Genomic DNA, 21,791 nt, shown 5'->3' with positions numbered 1-21,791 from the left:
AAAAATTTAACATTAGATTGTTGACCATAGCGGAAAAAAAATCCAACAATAACATAAAAGAATTCAAGCATAATATATAAAAAAAAAAATTTTGAATTTAATTATAAAGTATTAGTTTTAATGACGTTTTCGTCGATTTGAAATTAAAAAGACTACATTACTCTGTTTCTAAAAGTCAAACTTAATTAAAAACTTAAGAAACAAAATAATTAATCTGATATTGAAATAGGACTATTTAGATTATTAATAACACTCCCAGAGCAGAACAACCATTTAAAAACGCTCATTCTCTTCTAAATCCCAAATCCTAATCTTCTTCTTTCTTTTTTTTTCTATTTTTTTTCTCTTAGCACTATTTATTTTTTCCGACACCTCTCGTCAACAACGTAACGGTTCTCGGTGGCCGTTGTCGACGCCATCGCTAATCTCTTCCATCCTCCGCCGTCAGATTTACCTCTACTCCTCTCCGTTCGAATTCACACTATCCTTTCCTTTTTTTCTCTTTCTCTTTCTCCACCGCAACACACTCAACTCTAGGTATTTCTTTTTCATTTTCATTTCAAATGTTATTTTCATTTCAAATGTTAGTTTTATTGTTGATTTGCGACGTGTGAAATGAATGTGATTAAATTAAAGGCTTTAACTGCTATTGTCGTTGTAAGAACAGTGTCCTTGCTATTGTTTAAGTTTGGAAAGAAAACCAAAAGGAATTGTGATTTTTTGAAAGTGATTAGGCCATAGGAATTAGTGATAGTCTATTGGATATTGTCATGTTGCAGTTTTTATGAGTGTGTAATTGGAGGATTTTTCGCTTTGAATTGTAGTGTTTTGAAATACAAGAATTATTGTGAGCGTTCCCCTTTCATTGAGGGTTTTATTTGCATAGGTTATGTTATGGTTATGACAAGTATTTTTTTTCCCTCTTTTTTTTTTTTTTTTAAATCTGCTCTCAAAATCTTGAAAAATAATCAGTTCATTGGACCAATTCCTTCAACTCTCTCTCATGTTCCTAACTTAAAGATTCTGTAAGTTACTTTTTCATTTTCTCTTTTTCGTATAGAGGATGAATTTAATGTCTATGGAGATTTTGAAACTTTGTTCTGTTCTAGAGACCTGGTACTGAATAATCTCAATGGGGAAATACCAAGACTTATATACTAGAATAGAGTTTTGCAATATGTGTGAGTATATATATTTGTATTATGATAGTTATTTATATTATGAAGGGGAATATGTAGTTGTTGAATTCAACCATCTGGACAAATTTATATTATATCTAGCTTTTTTTAATGTATTTTCTGTGTACTTTTATGGTTTCTTAATGTTCAATCGGAAGAATGAATACATTTAAATGCCAGGCAAGGAGAAAGAAAAGACCGAAGCTCTTGGGGAGGTGTTGAATGGCGATCACCTTGTTAGTACTCCTTATTTAATTTCCGATTAGAGAAAGACGCCAAGCTTGTATGTATTGGTGAATGCTTGTGAGAAGCTTAGAATATCATGGAAATTACCAATGGTGTATCCTCAAAGTGGAGAATCTATTGCTCAACTTCTTTAATGTATCATGTGAGATGGTTCAACATTATCAGGTGATAAAAACTGTTTTTGTTTACCATCAAGCTAAAATCGTTTGTCTTGATGTGTATGAACTTTTAGGAACTAATTTTCTGATATGCAATGTAATGATTTGTCTTCTGTTATCTGTCAATTTTTCTCCAAACATCTGATCATTAAAAAATCTATATTGCCACCATATTTGATTCAAGAATTATAGTTATAAGCCCTGGCTATATAGATTCGACTCTGCATATGATACTGTATTTATGTGATATGGTAGAAAAGGGAGAGAAATAGTGCAATTGAAATTCGAAGGAAAAAGAAAGTGAGTGGTGAAGAAGAATGAAGTATGAGATAAATAATTAATTTTAAATGTCAACTTGCGAATCACTTTAAGAAAGCAAAATATTTGAACCTTGTAAAAGATAAAAGATAAATGAAATAAAAAACACAAGATAAAAGTATAAAGATCATTTATATAATTTAGAAATGAATTATTCTTTATTCAAATCCCACCAATAAGCGGAAATTTTATTTTGAGCTTATTCCCTACACAGGGAAATAAATAAAAACTCCCGAATTAAGCATCTTCTTCGGCCTTCCACTCCACAGGTTGGTTTTAAATATATATATATATATATATATATATATATATATATATATATATATATATATATATATATATATATATTCACTGTGTAAATCAAATTGGAATTGTAATATAACATTTGGACATACAAATACAGTAGCATCTAATATTCCAGTCAAGGAGTAAAGCTAAAAGAAGATATTATCAATTATGTGTGTGGAAAAGTTCAATCAAGGAAATTTGCTACCATTTTGCTAGGGATTAGCGGGAGATTTGTTATAAATATTTCGCTAGGGATTAGTGAGGCTTTTGCTGCAAACATTTTTGCTAGGGATTAGTTAGGGATTTGCTACAAATATTTTGCTAGGGATTAACTAGGAATTTGCTACAAATTTTTTGCTAAGGATCGGTGAGGAATTTGCTACAACCACTTTGCTAGGGATTAGCTAAGGATTTGCTACAAATATTTTGGTAGGGATTAGTGAGGGATTTGCTACAACCACTTTGCTAGGGATTAGCTAGGGATTTGCTACAACTAGTTTGCTAGGGATTAGTTAAGGGTTTGCTACAAACATTTTGCTAGGGATTAGCTAAGGATTAGCTAGGGATTAACTACGGAGTAGTTTCCTCGCTAATTAGCTACCTCTAATTTAGCTACGATTCAATGTCATCGCTATTTCCTAGCTAATCCTTCGCTAAATTGTTTTGCGAGGGATTAGCGAGGGATTAGCTAGGGATTTTTCCCTCGCAAATTTGGAAATTTGTTGTAGTGTAGGACAAAGCATATTGAAATAAGACATCATTTCCTAAGAGATCACATTAATAAAGGAAATTGTGAAATAGAATATGTAGATACAAAGCATCAATTAGCTGATATCTTTACAAAACCTTTAGCTAAAGATAGATTTTATGAACTAAGAAGAGACTTAGGCATATTAGAGATCTCTTAAAATGCTAAAAACTCACAATCCTTAAAAAATCCGAAAAATAGCGTAAATAATCGATTACAAGTGTCAATAATCGATTATCAGACTCTCTTAAAAAATCCCAAAACATACTGGAATAATCGATTATTTTGGGTCATAATCGATTATCCTTAAAATCTCTTCCTAAAAATTCAAAAACATTTTGTAATAATCGATTATTCAGGGCCATAATCGATTATCCTTAATTTTGAGCCAAAAATCAAAACTCACTGGAATAATCGATTATCACTTAGGATAATCGATTATCAGCTCGTCAGACTTCATATTTTGCCCAGTTTATGAACCAATAATCGATTATCATCTTAGAATAATCGATTATTACACGTCGTTGGACCAACAAAATTCAAAAACTAGCCGTTGCAACGGCTAGATTTTCATCAAATCGCGTGTATATGGCCGTTGGAGTCTTCTCTCTATAAATATTAGCGATTTTTGTCACCAGAACACTCTTTTCTCTCTATCAACACTCAAGACCCTCTCCTTTTCTCATTCTCTCACAAAACTCTCAAAGGCTTCCCTCTCTTTTACCTAAACCATGGCTGAATCCTCTCGTAGAAAAATTCCTACACGTAGAAGGACTGCATCTCGTGCCTCTCATCCCTCAACTGCACCAAGAACAACCTCCATTGAACGATGGATTTCGGATGAAGAAAGACGTTCTGAATTCATCACACTATGGAAAGACAAACCCCTCATCACTCCAAAATTCATCCAGTCTCAATGGTTTATAAATCGCCATTTCACCATTCAAAACTTTCTGGCTGAACAAGGTGTGAAATTCTTCACAGAGATGCAAGGCACTTACTATCCAGATTTGGTTCGAGCTTTTTATTTCAACTACAAATTCAGAGATGGAGTTGGGTTCACAAAAGTGAAAGGTATCGACATCATTTTAGATGATGATATTTGGGAAAATGTTGCACAATTTCCCATTCATGATGGCACATCTCCCATTCTCAGGGCTGGCATAGAAGGGTTCAACAGAATTTTTGCATATAGATCCTTTATGCGACGCCTAGATCAAGAAATTGGCCGTCAATTACTAGCTGGACCTCTCAAAATCGATGAGCGTCTACTTCACTATCTCATTGTTTGGATTTTATGTCCACGTGGTACAAATCACGCACAGTGCAGTGAAGCCGATCTTATGATAATATATGCCATGCTCAACCACATCCCCATCTATTGGCCAAGCATCATTCTTGACACAATGCTAAAAGCCAAACGATTGCCTCAATATCCTCTTCCGTATTCCTTGCTCATCTCTCGTATTTGTGAGTATAAAGGGGTAAATGTCTTTGATGAACAGTCTCATAAGACAACTGCCGCAAACAAAATTGCAGAAAACTCCTTGAAGCAGATTAAATTTATTCCTTTTGGGAATACCTACATTCACAAGGATGATATGCCTTCTTCGGACAATGAAGAAGAAGAAAATCCTCCCACTGCTCCTATTCCTCCTGTTGACACACATATTGGATCATCCAGTGGTGTTGGTGGCTCATCCTCTTCTTTAGAGGATCACAATTTAAATCTCAATCAGAGGCTTGAAGAATTCTTTCTTCTCTCCACTCACAGACATGAAGAAGTCACTGGCTTAATTAGAGGATTAGATTCTAGGATCTCTAACTTAGAACATAAATTTGATAAATGTGAGGACGATGATGACATGAGTCAAGACTTTCAAAAGTCTACATCATAGTCTCATTGTTTGCAATTGTAATATGTTTTCCAGTTTTATTTTTTAATATAAGTATATTTGTCTTGTTATTCTTTACCTATGCCAAATTGAGGGGGAGCTTCTTTATTGAAACCTTTTTCATATGATCAAAACAGGGGGAGAAAAAGTTTAAACATTTAAACCAAACAGTGCTACTAAAAAATCTCCTTGTAAGATATTTTGATTGCAGATACTTTAAACATATTGTTTTGATCATTATCAAAAAGGGGGAGATTGTTGGCAAAAGCAATACAAGTCTAAATGCTGAAGCAAGATTTTGATGATGATAAAAGAAGCCTGAAAGCCATCTGGAAGACAATATGAAGACTACATGTTATTATGTTTAAAGCTATCTTGTAAAATGTAATTAGATTAAGTTAGAAGCAGTATTGTACAAGAAAATTCTAGTATTTCTCGAAATATCAAAATGATAATCGATTATCACTTGGAATAATCGATTATCCTGAGCTGAACAAATTTTTTCAAGAAAGCACTGGAATAATCGATTATTACTTGTGATAATCGATTATCTGCTCAAAAATTTGTTTTCCATAAACCACACTGGAATAATCGATTATCACTAGTGATAATCGATTATCCTGGTCTGTTGGGCGTGACTGTTCAGCTTTTTGACCTAATTTCTGGAACCCCTATTTAAGGAACCTCAGTGTTACTTCTCAATTACCTTTTTGAGAAGCTAGAGTACTAGTGCTGTGACTGCAAGAGAGTTCTCTGAAGTGTTCTCAATTGAAGCTTTGAAAAACCTAGTGTGGGTAGAGCGATAACTTTTCCTGAGAGGTGTTCTAGGAGATTGAGTGCTGCTGCTGTTGCTAGGAAAGCTAAGGTCAAGGTTCTCTGTGTGATTCAGAGAAAGGTGTTAATCTCTTGTGTGATTCAAGAGAGGTGTTTTCTTTCCTTACACTCTAAATATTTGATTGTAAATCTGTTACTTGTTAGTGATTTAGTTAATCTCGTTTTTAAGAGATTAACAACTGGACGTAGGGTCTTTTGATCCGAACCAGTATAAATACTTGTGTTCAATCTTCTTCTCTATCTCTTTATTTCATCTATTATTGTGTTATAAAGAAATTATTTATTGATCTAATTGATAAATTTTGGAAAAATTTTAAAGTATTAATTTTATTATTTAAAAACCAATTCACCCCCCTCTTGATTTTGTCTGCACGCTCAAACATTCCGCTGCGCGATACCAACACATACAACTCTACTTGGTCTTGTATGTCTCTCCTAAGACCATTCAAAAATCTTTTTATTTTCTCTTTGTTAGTTTCTTTTATTTCAACCCTACGCATTTGAGACTTTAATTCTTTAAAGTACTCACTCAAAAGAAGTTCCTTCCTATAGGAGGGAGGAACAAATCTAGTGCGCATAAGAGTTTTAATGTCCATCCAAGAAGCCGCGGGTGGCCCTTGGTCATAATTCTTACAAACTTTATGCCACCAAGTATTGGCATACTCCAAAAATTCTAAATGTACTAGATCAACTTGTGTTTGATCCTTTACATAATTTTCATTGAAAATATGATCAAATTTAGCTTCCCAATCAAAGAAGATTTTGGGATCACTTCCACCATAGAACTTAGGAATCTTTGGAGTTTGCTTCTCTTGTGATGGCTTGCGCCTAAAATGCCATCTTTTCCTAGCCTCTCTTTCTTGCTCTTTAGCTTCAAGCCTTTGAATGTGCTATTGGATTCTGAGGTCACTTTGCTCCTTTTCTTTTCTCAATTGTTCAAAGGAGTCCTTCCTAGACAACTCCAAATCCCGAAGCAATCTCATCAATGTATTGTTTTTTTTTTTGGTGTAGGTGCATTTGATGAACTTGCCATGATTCCTACAACACAAACACTCAAATCCGAGACAAAAATAAATGGATTATAGGTTAGACAACATGAAAACTGAGACCAAATCCAACCCAAAATGTAACCCAAGTGTTTAGATCACTCTCCCAAAGTAACAAGGCAAGGCTAGCACGCAAAATCCACCAAAGGAGTGAAGCAAACACTTTTAAAAACTTGTTAAAACCTTTCAAATGCAATACAAGTTATTTGGCCACAACATCCCAAGAGTTTCAAGAAAAGAAAACTACTAAGACAAAACAAAGAACACCTAGTGACAAGCAAGAAAAGCACAAAAACAAGGAAAGCTAAACTCTAAAGAAGAAAAGTTTGAGACAAAACTTTTAACAAGACTAAAACAAGAAAAGCACATTTTAAGGACTCTATGGAAAGCACTTGACAAGCATCTTCAAGTCTTAAATCATGCATGCATCAAGAAAGATCATAACCAAGTTAAAGCATGGAACTAATTAGCCAATATCACCCAATTCTCAAGTATGAAAACTAGTAGCATAACACCTTATGAAAAACATACTTTTAGTTCACCAAGGAGCAAGGTTGCTCTCGGTTTTTAGGCAAAAATTGATGCAAAATTCTTCTTTCACAACTAGTTTCATAAAATGGTAAGAAAGAGTTTTAGGTGGCTTGGACACTTAGTTCCTCAAGTTTTAGGCCAAAATCAATTTCATGGAGCATACATCAAGAAAGACATAAAGTGAAAGCAAGATTCAAATACTTGGAAAAACAAGAATAAGAAAACTTCAAGTTAACATATGACATATGACTCAAGCAAAAGTTAGACACATTTAAAGACTCAACATGACATACACAAAGACACAAACATGTAGCTATCATGCATTTAAACTCATGGATCTGAGGCTCAAAGACTAAGCATCAAAATACATGTTATCCAACCACATTTAGGAGCAAAAGAGTCACAAAACCGAAGCCAAAATTGCCACAGCATAACCTGAAAACGTTGTTTTTCGTATTCTCGGCAGCTCTGACCTTTGCTCACTCATTGGATCATAACTCTCTCCACAGAAGTCGAAATGCGTTAATTCTTTTTCTGTTGGAAACTAGACTCACAGAGCTTTCTTTTGATATAAAGAATGTTACTTTTGGACTGCTGAGCTAGCTGCAGTATTTTTTTCAAAAACGCACACGTTGCTGCTAGCTTTGTTTTTACGTGGACCATTCAAAGATAGCTACACAGGACAAGGTTAGAACATGAAAACACCATATTCAAGGACAACCAAAGCTCTAGATACCAAATGATGAAGGATTATGTTATTGCTTTTTAAGATTATTGAATATGGTGTGAGTTGATTAAGAAAGCTAAGTGAAATCCCCACTGGACATTAAGATAACATGCTATCTAGATGTTAAGGTTCCTTTCACAAAGCTCAAGAGAAGAAGATGATGGATTGATTCAAACAAAAAGGAAATGGAAAGCACATAAACCATAGAAAACCAAGAACAATTAAAGGAAGAAGAAAACATAAAATAGAAAGGAAAGAAATGGTAAAAAAATGTGAGAAGCACGCCACTACAAGGCTAGGCTAGAAGCCATGGCCAGTGGCGGAGTATTATGAGTGCAGGGGGTGCCTTGGCACCCCCAAAAATTTTGTAATTTTTTTTTACGTTAGATATTTTGATTTTTTTATTATAGATATTAGGTTTTTTGATTTTATTTTGTTATAAATATTAAATCAAATATTTTATTTCTTTTATAACATAATAATTAATACTAATAAATAATAAAATATAAAATCAAATAAAATAAAAATAAAGATTAAAAAGATTTATCAAGATATTTTTTATTATTTTTTTTCATTATAGATTATGTTTTTCATAAATTGTTCTCATATTTCATTCTCATTTGTTTTCTTTTGTTTCTGAAAAGAAAAAGATCTATTCTTTTTTTTCTTATTTCTCCTTTATTCTCTTCCATCCTCGAGGAAGAAAAGAAGAAGGTAATTCTTTCGTCTCACTTGATAGTGAAATATTAATTCAATAATTTATTTAATGAGCCACTTTTATATGTTTATGCCTTGAATTTCTTACAAATTGTTCTCATCTTCCATTCTTACCTATTTTCTTTTGTTTCTGAAGAGAAAAAGATCAATTATTTTTGCTTTCATCTCTCAACTGTTCTCTTCCATCCTCGAAGAAATAAAGAAGGTAATTCTCTTTTGTCTCACTTCATAGTGAAATATTAGTTTAATAATTTATTTAATGAGCCTCATTTATATTAATTTTTTATTTTATCAACATAGAAGAAAAAATGATTGTACTGTGTGTTTTTTATAATTGAATTTTAAGTGTAGTTTGATTATCATCGAATTTTCTTTTGGTATTTATGTCTCTCAATTTTTTATTAGATTATGATAAATCATTTTTAGTATTTTTTTTAAATAGGTATATTAATGAAGAATAAAAGAATAGATTCATTTTTTAAAAGTGATAAAAGGGAAGCTACCCGTGAAGATGAAAACAGGACAAATTCAACTCTTCTAGATATTCTGAATCATGATACTGATGTTCCAATTGTTCAGTCAGAAGAGCCCCCTTTTAAAGTTCAAAAAATTATAGGTGAGGAGTTTCATATTAGTTCTTTGGAACGTGATCCAGGAAAATGTCTTCAAATATGGGAATATCCAATGAGTCAAAGAGATGAGATTTGAAGAGCTTATTTAAAATGGGGTCCATATCAAATGCAACTTGAAAACTATCCTTATTCTAAGGAAAAACATCCAAGGAGATTTCAATCTAGTTGGTTTAAAATGTTTCCTTCTTGGCTAGAGTATTCCCCGGCTAATGATGGAGCTTATTGTTTGGCATGTTATCTATTTAGTTCAAAGCTATATGGTCGTTTTGGATCAGATGTGTTTACTAAACAAGGTTTTAGATCATGGAGAAAGGTTAATGCAGGAAAAAGATGTGCATTTCTCAACCACATTGGAGATAGTCCTTGCTCACTGCATAACAGTGCAATGAAAGCTTGTGAAGACTTGTTAAATCAATCTATGCACATTAATAACATAATAAATATTCAAAGTTTAGAACAAGTCTGCAAGAATCGTTTACAGCTCAAAACCTCTATTGACACAATTCGTTGGCTCGCATTTCAAGCTTGTGCATTTAGAGGCCACAAGGAAACACCAGAGTCAAGTAATAGATGTAACTTTCTTGAAATGATTAAAGTTCTAGCATCATATAATGATAAAGTGGCACAAGTTGTGTTAGAAAATGCTCCGTATAATGCTAAGTATACTTCTCATCATATTCAGAAAGAAATCTTGCACATTTTCTTTAGAAAAGTAAGAAGTCACATTCGAGAAGAAATTGGAGATTCTAAATTTTGCATAATTGTTGATGAAGCACGTGATGAATCTAAAAAAGAGCAAATGGCTATTTTTTTGAGATTCGTAGATAAGGATGGTAATATACAAGAACAATTTTTTGATATTGTGCATGTTAAGGATACAACAACCGCCACTCAAAAAGAAGAATTGAGTGTCGTTCTCTCTAGGCATAATCTTGATGTTTCCAATATTCGCGGTCAAGGGTATGATGGTGCTAGTAATATGAGGGGAGAATGGAATGAGTTGCAAGCATTATTTCTCAATGATAATCCTTATGCTTATTATGTGCATTGTTTTGCTCATAGACTACAACTTGCTTTGGTGGCAGCTTCAAGAGAGGTCATTCCAGTTCATCAATTTTTTTCAAATTTGGATTTTTTTGTAAATGTTGTGTGTTCCTCTAGTAAACGTCATGATGAGTTACAAGCTATTGAATTAGATGGAATAACTCAATTGTTAGAAATGGGTGAACTTGAAACTGGTAAAGGAAAAAATCAAATTGGCACTTTAAAACAAGTTGGTGATACTCGTTGGAGCTCGCATTTTTATTCCATTTGTAGTATGATGAAGCTATATAATGCATCTTGTCTGGTTCTTCAAAAAATTATTGTTGATGGATCAACTTATTCTCAAAGGGGTGATGCTGATGCTGCATTGAATATGTTGTCTTCATGTGAGTTCATATTAGTTTTACACATGATGAAAGAGATTATGGGAATAACTAATGGTCTTTGTCAAGCTTTATAGAAACAATCTCAGGATATATTGAATGCTATGCAATTAGTTTGTTCAACTAAAATTTTGATTCAAAAGTTGAGGGAGGATGGTTGGCAAAATCTATTGAAAGGTGTGGTATTCTTTTGTGAACAACATGACATTGATATTCCTGATTTTAATTCTACTTATGTTGCACGTCATGGTCGTTCTCGACATCAAAAAGATCATGTCACTATGGAACATCATTTTAGGATAAATATATTTCTTGTTATAGTGGACAAGCAGTTGCAAGAATTAAATGACAGGTTTAGTGAGCAAACAATGGAACTTTTAACTCTAAGCAATGTTTTAGTTCCTAAGGATGCTTATAAAGCTTTTAACATTGAGGATATATGCACTCTTGTGAACATATATTATCCTTTAGATTTTAGTGAGCAAGAGAAGATTAGTTTAACATTTCAACTTCAACATTTTATTATTGATGCTCCTAACCATCCAGATTTGAAGAATTTATCAACCATGCTTGAATTATGTCAATCTTTGGCAAGAACAGGAAAGTCAAGGACATTCTACTTGATTGATCGTTTAATTCGTCTTATTTTAACTTTTCCTGTCTCTACAGCTACAACAGAAAGATCACTTTCTGCAATGAAGATTATCAAAACAAGATTGCGGAATAAAATGGAAGATGAATTTCTTGCCGACAATATGATTATTTACATTGAAAAAGAAATAGCTGAAAATTTTAGTTCTGATTCAATTATTGATGAGTTCAGGGATCTGAAGAAACGAAGGGCAATCTTTTAGATATTTGTGATTTCTTTTTTAGTTATCGTTATACTAAGTTATGTATTCATTTTTATTGTGTTAGTGACAATAATGAAATGTATAAATTTTGGATGTATTATTTGGGCTCCCCCAACAATGTTGGTCAAGATCCGCCACTGGCCATGGCAACCTTGAAGATGAGTGGATGTGTGTCGCCACTTGCTATGCAAGATAAGGCTAAAAAGTATTCACTCCCAAGGGAGGAAACTCTCACAAATGGTTGAGACACAAGAGTGTTTTTACTTCAAAATGTTCAACCCTTTTACATGTCTAGGAGCACCCCTTATATAGAAGAACTTAGAGGCCTCTAAGCAAATAAAAGATACATAAGGATCTCTCTACAAAAACCTAACCCTAGCTTCTAGAAATTAGGTCAAATAAGGTTACAAAAAATGAGAGACAAAAGAGCTAACTATGGTGTGTGTGCAAGGCTAATTTCGTTCTAGCACAAAAGGAGACAAAGAATGTGTCTGATATGTCTCCAAAAAGTACATAGGTACACTTGCTTCATGCCTTTTACTTTATGCTTTATGCCTTTGCTTTACTCTCTCCTCCACATCATTTATGCTCCCCAATCACCATGCGCCACCTAGCATTGCTTTCTTACTCCTAATTAACCTACAAAGAAAATAAGCTTAGATTAGCATGTTGGCTTAATTCAAGTCAACTATAGTCAACAAGACAAACCTAGTCAAAGGTCAACTAAAGTTGATTCAACTAAGTCAACTTTGGGAATCAAAAATAACAAACACAAATGAAAGGGATGAAGGATTAGTGAACTTCCTTTCTAAACATGCTTAGTCTTCTTAAGCATGTGCCTTCATCCTTGAATGGGGTCAATCCTTCATCACCTCTTTTCTCAACTGTGCTGCCATCTCACAGTCTCATTGTTCATGATCACATTCTGGGAAAGTAACCACAATAGAGCCTCCTACTGCCTCCACTCTTAGCCTTTTTCCCTCTAGGTAAGTCTCCATTTTCGTTTTAAGGTCCAAGTTCAGATTTCAACTCGAAATCATGTTTTTGTTCTGAGTTTAATCAAGTGTCCCTCACTTCTCTATGTTTGGATGATGAATTCGCTAGGTTAAACTAAGGAATTTTGCTTCTCCTCTCTAAGGTCGCTTTCACTCAAAGTATTCACCAAAAATAGGTAAGGGAAGCTAACCTCTCACTTTAAGGTGTTTGGTTTGGTGTAGGTGAAAGGATTCTTAAGAGAGGTGAGGCCAACTCCTAAGGAAGAAGACTAGAGTAAACTAGAGAAGAGTTTACTCTAAGGTGAGGTCAAAAGAGATTTGTGCACAAATTTGGGCAGCAATTCATTACTCAATTTCAAGCTGAAAAATACATCTCCTAAGCCTTCTATTTATAGGCTAAAATGAGACCAAGGAGTCTCCAAAAAGTGGAGGGAAAAAGGAGTCTAGAAAGTTGAATTTTGGAGCCAAAAAGGAGCATGTGGGAGGTGTGACTTGCCACCTAAGCAAGTCACACTTGTCTTGCCATGGGAAGCTAACTCTCATCCTTGGAGAGCAAGTTTGAGAAGCTTCTAGGCTTTTCTAGAGTAGACACACTACTCTTGGCCCATTTGGCCCAATTCCCCTTTTTGGTCCAAAATTACTTTTAAAGCCCAATTTCCTCTAAGGCCCAATACATGGCCCAAAGAAAACCCTATTCTACTGGGCCCAAAATACAAAGCCCAAAAGTTAAATTCTAATCTAATATTTAAACAATTTTGGCCCAAAAGATAAGAGCTTGGGCCCTCTTAACAGTTGAGGACCACTCTTCTTGTCTGCATTTGGCCAAGGCTGGTGTTTGTCATCACTCATGCCTCAAATAAAGGGAACGTTCATCAAGATTGAGTATTTTAAAACGAAGTCATGCCCACCCCAAAAGAAGATGGAAAGAGTGCATTGGAGCAATATTACATAATACTTCTTTCACACATTGCCTTGTATTGAAATTGATCCATGCTTGATTCAGATGAAAGCTTGTTGGTAACTTTAGTTTCTCCACCAATCTTTGGCTCACAACATTGATGTCGCTTCCGTAATCGAATCCAAATAAACATGGGTTGCCTTTGATTAAACACCTCGTATAATAAACCTCCAACTCTATTCCAAATCTCGTGAGCTTGGCTCTGAATACAATGTGATGTGAATCCAAAGGGGTGGATTCGTTTTATGGATCTATCTAAGTTGGAATGCTAATAAGCAAGATATGTGAGAAATTATTTAAAACCAGAAAATGGAAATAGATAAGAAGATGTAGTTTAAATTGATTGACGTCACACTTCCAAGAATGGAAGACAATCTAAGAATTTAAACACACAAAGGGAAAAAAGAGCTTGGATAAAACTCAAGGATTCTTGAATCACGTAAGAACTTAGGAGAATCACTCTCACAAAGATAGAAAAGATAAAACTCTAATGTTTTCTGAATGAAACACAACCTGTTTCATTTATTAAAATGGTTCAACTCATATAGAAGCTTTCACCACTAGAACTAGAAAAGACACATATGTTTAAATTACATCTCACTTAAAGCTATTAATGATCGTACTACTTAATGGCTGATTGTAACTGAAATTATGGGAACCCAAAAGTCACCAAAAACACTTCAGCCAAGCATCCTCTTGGTCTCCCAAAGGCTGATGACTAAGTTGCAATTGGGTTATCATTACAACTTGAAATAAAACTAAACTAGAGCCCATTAATTGATTAAACCAAAACGTAATTTGATAAGCCAATTTTACAATGAATTAGACCATATTTAAACAAACTAATAACTTTAAAAAATAAAAATAAAAGTAACTACAACAAAGTGGTGCATTAGTCCTTCTCCATTTGAGCTATGATTCAAATGTTTATCATACCCTCCTTCTTCGAGAAGATTCGTCCCGAATATTAAGGCTTTATTTTTCTACTAATTTTAATATAAGTTTATTATGATCTTGTGAAGGACTTTATTTTTCCATAACTTGAAACGAATTCTCTTCCTTTAGGATCAAGTTCAACTTAAATATATACATATTTGTTCCTTTCCAGTGGTTGCAATCCATGGAGCACCTCTCTTGCTAACACTACCCCACCTCGATTTGTAAAAATAAATAATTCCATGCGTTGTGTTTGAAAAATTTGCTTCTCATCAGCAGACCAAATGCATAATAAAAGCATTGTGAACAAGTTTCCTTTTCAAACATGGAAGTTGGTGTGTTTCATTCACTTGCTTATCCTTTTGATCTTGTAAAATGACATCACAAACCGTAGAAAAACAAACATTGGGAAATAAATTTTCCATCATCGTTTCCTCCACTTCCTTTTCTTTTTCCTCATTTTCCCTCCCTTCTTCAGTTTCTATTTCTTCTTTTTCTATTTTCTCCTTCAACCTATGTTGATCCTTACTAACTTGTCTTGGTGTCATAAATTTTAACTTCATTTTATGTCCCTCATGACTCAAACAAAGGTAATGTTCATCAACATCGAGTGTTTTAAAACGAAGTCATCCGCATACCAAAAGAGGATGGGAAGAGTCCATGGGAGCAATATCACATAATACTTCTTTCACACGTTGCCCTGTACTAAATTTAATTCATGCTTGATTCGGATGAAAGCTTGTTCGTAACTCGAGTTTTTCCATTAATCTTTGGCTCACAACATTTTTCTTGCTTTTGTAATCCAATGCAACTAAACATGGGTTGCCTCTGATTAAACACCTCGTATAATAAACTTCCATTTCTATTCCAAATCTAGTGAGCTAGGCTCTGAATACCAAATGATGTGAATCCAGAGGGGTGGATTCGTTTTATGGATCTATCTAGGTTGGAATGCTAATAAGCAAGAAATTTGTATAATTATTTAAAACGAGAAAATGGAAATAGATAAGAAGATGTATTAGAAATTGATAGACGTCACACTTCCAAGAATGGAAGATAAGCCTAGGAGTTTAAACACACAAAGGGAAAAAGGACCTTTGATAAAACTCAAGGATTCTTGAATCACTCAAGAACTTAGGAGAATCACTCTCATTAAGATAGAAGAGATAAAATTCTAATATTTTCTGAATAAAACTCAACCTTTTTCATTGATGAAAATGGTTCATCTCATATAGAAGCTTTAACCACTGGAATTACAAAAGACACATAAATTAAAATTACATCCCACTTAAAACTATAAATGATCCTACTACTTAATGGATGATTCGAATTGAAATTATGGCAACCCAAAAGTCACCAAAAATAGTTCAGCCAAGCATCCTCTTGGTCTCCCAAAGGCTAATGACTAAGTTGCAATTGGGTCATCATTACAACTTGAAATAAAACCAAAACAAGAGCCCATTAACTGATTAAACCAAAACATAATTTGGTAAGCCAATTTTACAATGAATTGTGTAACATCTCGATAGGATATTACTTAAAAAATAACAAATTTGAAATGAAAACCTCATTTATTATCAATCCATTTCCCAAAAATGCGGAAAATTGTAAAACTTTAAAACTTTAAAAATCGCTATAAATAGTAATATTACTCATAATTCACTTTTACAATTTGTAAATCCAAAGCAATGAAATCAGTAATAAAATTACATGGAAATTAAATAACAATCTTTATAAAATTCCCCTGTACTCTGATCCCACTCTCCGCCACTAAGCATCTCCTGGCTCACCTAAAACATCATTTGCTCCCTAATAACAAGTTCCCCGATCATCACCACACACAAACAGATAGGGTAAGCTATGCACATAGATATAAATGAATATGAATTCAACCCACCCACCAAATCATAATTATATAATCTTACATAAAAAAAAACACTTTTCCACTCTCATAACTATTATGAGTTCATGCATGTACTCTAAATTTTGGAACTTTCGGTGCTTCCACAACCTTCCTCGCTCTTGGTCAAACCTATGAGCCTATCCCGCTCGTAGTCCTGCTTCACAGAATCCCTTGCCCGTCATCCAAACTCCTCGCTCGGACCCGGACATGCATACCTGCCTTTCCTACGATGAACTCCCTCGCTCATAGCATTCTCAAGTTGAGCATGAGATGAACTCCCTCGCTCACTTATCCCAACGAGAGTACCTCCGATGAACTAGATCGTTCACGTTCCGCATGCACTCCACCCATCACGAACTTCTTGCTCGCGACTCAAGCCAAGCACATCCCAGATCCTATGGACTTAGTCCCTCAAGCTCGAACAACACAAACACATGCATATAATTCCCCTAGTTTAGGGAACACCAAGCAAACCAGTTCGAACAGTACATACAAGCATGAATTCTCACCGTTCTTGCATAAGTCAGGATCTTCGCTCAAGCGAGTGCATCTCTCTCGCTCAAGCTGGACTTCCTCGCTTGAGCGAGTGTGAAACAGGGCTCACCACGATCTCTCGCTTAGGCAAGACCCTCTCGCCTAAGTGAGACCCTCACTCGCTCAACACACCAGACCTTGCCTGGACGAGGATTCACATGTAAAACGCAACGTGTCTCATCGCGACATCGCTTATGCGAGCCATTCTCACCTGGGCGAGAGAATGTGTTGCTCAACACAAAAATGGGTCGTCTGAGCGAGACGCTCGATGAAAAATCAGGAACGAGTTTCTACAAGTTTCGCTTAGGTGAGGGGGACTCACTTGGGCAAAATTTGTAGAGGTTCTCCCCTGTCTACGCATAAATCACCCTAAATCATGCCAACATACAATTTAATTAGTCCCATTCAATCCCTATCAACAATTAAACCACATAAACATGCATTATATCCATTTAAACTACCAAAAGTCGAGATTCAATCGACAATAACAATTCAATACCCAAGCCCTCATCCCTAAATCATATAAGGCGAAAAAAAGGTTTTGCAACCAACAATAAACAACCAATTCTCACTCTTATTACACACACACGAAATTCCCAACCCACAGGAACCAATTAAGAATAGCGAAACGCAGAATCATATCACATACTATATAGACATGTAAAAACAGCTTCCCCTAACCTGGAATCCTTGCACAAAGTTTGTAGCCTTTTAGGGTTCTTCTCCAATTCACAAGTCCGCCTAGTTCTTCCTCTCAAGTCTACTCCCAATAATACTCAATTCTCTCCTCACACTCTCAGAATTTGTGCTCTGATTTCTACGCCACAAAGACAGCCCCAAAACAACCCTTTTCTCTCCCTTCCTTTATCACTAAAATGGCCTTAATGAGAGGTAAATAGAGCAAAACGAAAATTTACCTTTTCTACCTACTTAATGTCATTTTATTAAGGTTTTATACTATTTTTCTAGCTCCCTTGGCTGCTCCTTACACTAGGTTTTCCTTTGCCCTTCCACATTCATTCCCAAGATTAATTTAGCAAAAAGAAAAGGTTTAATTCAAGTCCATCAAGGTTTGAACCCGTGACCATACTAACGCCAATTCAATACACAACAATCCAACCAACCCATATTTAGTGATAATTATCATAATCCTATGATTATACTATCACTCAACAAATTCAAGTATATTATCAAAATAATAATAAATCAAATACACACAATTGGAATACATAGGACTAAAACCCCAATCCTCTCACACAACCAAGTACTCTCAACCATTAAAGCTAGTACTTTTCCACGTCATACCAATTAACATTTAATGTCATCAAAGTTCCCACCACCCGCATTAATTAATTAATTAATTAATTAATTTCCACGGGTCTTACAAATTGGACCATCTTCAAACAAACTAATAACTTTAAAAAATAAAAATAAAAATAACTGCAGCAAAGTGGTGCATTAGTCCTTCTCCATTTGAGTTGTGATGTGATTCATATCATACCCTCCTTCTTCAAGAAGATTCGTTCTGAATCTTAAGGCTTTATTTTTCTACTACTTTCAATATAACTTTATTATGATCTTGTGAAGGACTTTATTTTTCCCCAACTTGAAACTAATTCTCTTCCTCCAAGATCAAATTCAACTTGAATATATTCAAATTTGTTCCTTTCCAGTGGTTACAATCCGTGGAGCACCTCTCTAGCCAACACTATCCCACCTTGATATGTAATAATAAATAATTCCATGCGTTGTTTTTGTGGAATTTGGTTCTTATCAGTGGACCAAATGCATAATAAAGCATTGTGAACAAGCTTCCTTTTCATACATGGAAGCTGGTGTGTTTCATTCACTTGCTTATCCTTTTGTTCCTGTAAAATGACATCACAAACTGTAGAAGAGAAAACATTGACAAATAAATTTTCCATCATCTTTTTCTCTACTTCCTTTTCTTTTTCTTCATTTTCCCTTGCTTCTGCAATTTCTATTGTTTCTTTTTCTATTTTTTCTTTTTCTATTTTCTCCTTTAGGCTATGTTGATCCTTACTAACTTGTCTTGGTGTCATAAATTTCAACTTCATTTTATGTCCCTCATGCCTCAAATAAAGGGAACAATCATCAAAATCGAGCGTTTTAAAACGAAGCGATGCCCATCCCAAAAGATGATAGGAAGAGTCCATGGGAGCAATATCACATAATACTTCTTTCACACATTGCCTTGTACTGAATTTGATCCATGCTCGATTTGGATGAAAGCTTGTTGGTAAATTGAGTTTCTCCACCAATCTTTGGCTCACAACATTGATGTCGCTTATGTAATCGAATGCAACTAAACATGGCTTGCCTTCGATTAAACACCTTGTATAATAAATTTCTATTGCTATTCCAACTCTAGTGAGCTAGGCTCTGAATACCAAATGATGAATCTAGAGGGGTGAATTCGTTTCATAGATCTATCTAGGTTGGAATGCTAATAAGCAAGAAATTTGAGAAATTATTTAAAATGAGAAAAAGGAAATAGAAAAGAAGATGTAGTGTAAATTCATAGATGTCACACGTCCAAGAATGGAAGATAACCTTAAGAGTTGAAACACACAAAGGGAAAATGACCTTTGATAAAACTCAAGGATTCTTGAATCACTCAAGAAATTAGGAGCATCACTCTCACTAAGATAGAAGAGATAAAATCCTAATATGTTTTGAATAAAACTCACCCTGTTTCATTGATGAAAATGGTTTAGCTCATATAGAAGCTTTATCCACTGAAATTATAAAAGACACATAAATTGATTAAATGATTAAATGAAAACATAATTTGGTAAGCCAATTTTACAATGAATTGGAACATATTTAAACAAACTATGATTCAATTAGTCCTTCTCCATTTGAGCTATGATGCGATTCCTATCATACCCTCCTTCTTCGAGAAGATTCGTCCCGAATATTAAGGCTTTATTTTTATCTAGTTTTAATATAAGTTTCTTGTGATCTTGTGAAGAACTTTACTTTTCAACAACTTCAAACTAATTCTCTTCCTCCAGGATCAAATTCAGCTTTAATATATTCATATTTGTTCCTTTCTAGTGGTTGCAATCCGTGGAGCTCCTCTCTTGCCAGCAATACCCCTTTGATATGTAACAATAAATAATTCCATTCGTTGTGTTGGACTATTTTTCTTATCATCAGCAGACCAAATGCATAATAAAGCATTGTGAACAAGCTTTCTTTTCAAACATGGAAGCTGGTGTGTTTCATTCATTTGCTTATCCTTTTGTTCTTGTAAAATGACATCATAAACTGTTGACGAAAAAACATTCATAAATATATTTTCCATCATCTTTTTCTCTACTTCCTTTTCTTTTTCTTCATTTTCCCTTGCTTATGCAGTTTCTATTGCTTCTTTTTCTATTCTTTCTTTTTCTATTTTGTCCTTTAGCCTATGTTGATCCTTACTGACTTGTCTTAGTGTCATAAATTTCAACTTCATTTTATGTCCCTGATGCCTCAAATAAAGTGAACGTTCATCAAGATTGAGCATTTTATAACGAAGCCTTGCCTATCCAAAAAGATGATGGGAAGAGTCCATGGGAGCAATATCACATAATACTTCTTTCACACATTGCCTTGTACTGAATTTGATTCATGCTCGATTTGGATGAAAGCTTGTTGGTAACTTGAGTTTCTCCACCAATCTTTGGCTCACAACATTGTTGTCGCTTCTATAATCGAATGCAACTTAACATGGATTGCCTTCGATTAAACACCTTGTATAATAAACTTCCATTGCTATTCCAAATCTAAGGAGCTAGGCTCTGAATACCAAATGATGTGAATCCTGAGGAGTGAATTCGTTTTATGGATCTATCTAGGTTGGAATGCTAATAAGCAAGAAATTTCAGAAATTATTTAAAACAAAAAAATGGAAATAGAAAAGAAGATGTAGTGGAAATTGATAGACGTCGCACTTCCAAGAATGGAACATAAGCCTAAGAGTTTAAACACACAAAGGGAAAAAAACCTTTGATAAAACTCAGGGATTCCTTAATCACTCATGACTTTAGGAACATTACTCTCACTAAGATAGAAGAGATAAAATTTTGAAGAAAACTCAACCTGTTTCATTGATGGAAATGGTGCAGCTCATATAGAAGCTTTAACCACTGCAATTACCAAAGACACATATGTTGAAAGTACATCCGACTTAAAACTATTAATGATATTACAACTTAATGGCTGATTGTAACTAAAATTATGGCAACCCAAAAGTCACCAAAAACAATCCAGCCAAGCATCCTCTTGTTCTCTAAAGGTTGATGACTAAGTTGCAATTGGGTCATCATTACAACTTGAAATAAAACTAAACCAGAGCCCATTAATTGATTAAACGAAAACATAATTTGGTAAGCCATTTTTACAATGAATTGGACCATATTTAAACAAACTATTTACTTTAAAAAATATAAATAACTGCAGCAAAGTCGTGCATTAGTGCTTCTCCATTTGAGCTATGATGCGATTCATATCATACCCTCATTCTTCGAGAACATTTGTCCCGAATCTTAAGGCTTTATTTTTCTACTAGTTTTAATATAAGTTTCTTATGATGTGAAAAACTTTACTTTTCAACAACTTGAAACTAATTCTCTTCCTCTAGAATCAAATTCATCTTCAATATATTCATATTTATTCCTTTCCAATGGTTAAAATTCGTGGAGCACCTTTCTTGCCAACACTACCCCATCTTGATATGTAACAATAAATAATTTCATGCGTTGTGTTTGACGAATTTCCTTCTCATCAACGGACCAAATGCATAATAAAGCATTATGAACAAGCTTCCTTTTCAAAGATGGAAGATGGTGTGTTTCG

General features: G+C 34.3%; 1 long non-coding RNA gene and 1 pseudogene across 1 annotated transcript; both read left to right on the top strand.

Moving 5' to 3' along the window:
* The first annotated feature begins 272 nt into the window (after positions 1 to 272).
* Positions 273 to 1,695, top strand: LOC114172219. The gene is made up of 2 exons (XR_003601961.1): positions 273 to 537; positions 1,359 to 1,695. It is a non-coding gene; the product is annotated as an uncharacterized LOC114172219 (long non-coding RNA).
* Positions 1,696 to 3,667: 1,972 nt separating this feature from the next.
* LOC114172229 lies at positions 3,668 to 11,599 on the top strand (annotated as a pseudogene).
* Positions 11,600 to 21,791: the final 10,192 nt, after the last annotated feature.

The sequence above is a fragment of the Vigna unguiculata genome, unplaced genomic scaffold (assembly GCF_004118075.2).
Source record: "Vigna unguiculata cultivar IT97K-499-35 unplaced genomic scaffold, ASM411807v1 contig_5, whole genome shotgun sequence".
Lineage (NCBI taxonomy): Eukaryota > Viridiplantae > Streptophyta > Magnoliopsida > Fabales > Fabaceae > Vigna > Vigna unguiculata.
This window is presented reverse-complemented; position numbering and strand designations above follow the sequence as displayed.